General features: G+C 40.4%; 1 non-coding gene across 1 annotated transcript; it reads left to right on the top strand.

The window, feature by feature from the left end:
- The first annotated feature begins 1256 nt into the window (after positions 1–1256).
- Positions 1257–1363, top strand: LOC140604394 (U6 spliceosomal RNA). Its single transcript, XR_012007299.1, has one exon. It is a non-coding gene; the product is annotated as a U6 spliceosomal RNA (small nuclear RNA).
- The last annotated feature ends 344 nt before the right edge of the window (positions 1364–1707 follow it).

Here is a 1707-nt window from a genome sequence, read left to right as displayed (position 1 = left end):
AGAGTGGGAGAGAAAGCCCAGACACCAAGAAGAGATGTTGCAGTCTCACTGTCTTTCGTGACTTTTGTCTTCTCTGGTCAGGATTCTGCAGCTCCAACAGCGAGCGTCTCTCTTGTCCTTGTAGAACTGACCCTGGGGAGAATTTCCATCGCCATCATTAGGAGTTATAGCTGAATCACAGTAGATTTCAGAGGTCAGGGTGGTTTGGGGGAGAAGAGCCATCTGAGCAAAGGGCATTCTGTAAATATTTATTGCACACTTGGTTACAAACATAAGTAAGGCATAAGCTCTGCACTCAGTGCCTTATCTAGCAGGATAAACACAGGATAAAAGGCTCTAGGAGTGCTGGATGAACACAATAATGGAAAGACAGTTACTTTTGACTGTGAATTTGAGTCAGGATGCTATCAGGCAGGGAGGGGGGCATTTTGGCTAGAGCTTGAAGGGTAAGCAGGAAGAGTTTTAAGGGATATCTTCTTGTTGAGGTGGTCGCTGTGTATTAAAATCACCTGAGGAACTTGTACACCATACCCCATCCTTAACTAATCAGATGAAATTCATCTGAGTATAGCCTAGACATGAGCATTGCTAAAGAGCTCCCAGGTGATTTCACTGAGCAACCAATGTTGACAAACAGAAAAAGAACATTGGCTTTGAAATTAGATCGTTCTAGACCCAGTGACCTTGGGCAAGGCCCCCTGGGGGGGCGGGGCAGTGTGAATCTTCCATAGCTTCACTGTTTGTTTTCTCCTACTTCTACTCACACCTGTGAAGAAACTCTACCATGGGAGAGTCCCTCTTTGGCAATCTTTCCTTGACAGAAAAACTCTGGGTTGGGAATCAGGAAATCTGGGTTCCATCCCAGCTCTGCCACTAAGGTGCTGTGTGGGTGTGCTGAGTCACAGGAGGAAAGAAAACAAAAACACTTAGAATTACTATTTGCGAGACATTGTGCTAGCTACCCAAGGCATCTCTAGGTCTCAATAACCACATTTGTTGATGTTTCTAGACCAGGATTTCTAGGTAATAAAGTCTATTTACTAGACCATAACCAGAATTATTTTATTTTATTTTGTTTTTTTTCCAGGATTATTTTAAAAGAAAGATGCAAAACATAGTAGAAAAATGGAGTGCAGTGCATGGAGTAAGGCAAATATTGTGTAGTAAAATTTCATTTCAGTTATTCATGCATGTGTTTACTGGGTCATGATGTAAAACACATTTCATGTTGTGGTTGGAAGTTCAAAAGTTTGAGAGTGCTCCCCTTAGCATCACATATAATAAAGCTGAAATGACACTGAGAAGATTAGTATGGCCCCTTTGCAAGGATGCCATGCAACTTCATGAAGTGTTTCATAATTTTTATGTTGTATAATTTTTATCACATTAAAAAGTCTGAGAAATCTGGGATTAGATGTTCTTTATGGACCCCTCTCTTCTATTCTATAGCCTGTGACTAGCCTACCAAGAACCTTTCTGTGACCTCCTCTTACTTATTATCATGCAATTCTGGCCTATAATTTATATTTTTAAGGGGAAGGTAGTATGGTGTAGTGGTTAAAAGCACTCTCTGAGTTAGCTAAGTGTATGTTTGAATTTAATTTCTTAACTTGTTAGTTAAATGACCTAGAAAATGTACCCAATCTTTCTCTGCTTTGGTTTTCTCCTATAGGTGGTAACACTTAGGACAAATGATGGTTGTTTCAT

The sequence above is a fragment of the Canis lupus genome, chromosome 14 (assembly GCF_048164855.1).
Source record: "Canis lupus baileyi chromosome 14, mCanLup2.hap1, whole genome shotgun sequence".
NCBI lineage: Eukaryota > Metazoa > Chordata > Mammalia > Carnivora > Canidae > Canis > Canis lupus.
Note: the sequence above shows the minus strand (reverse complement) of the source record. Positions and strands in the feature narration are given on the sequence as shown.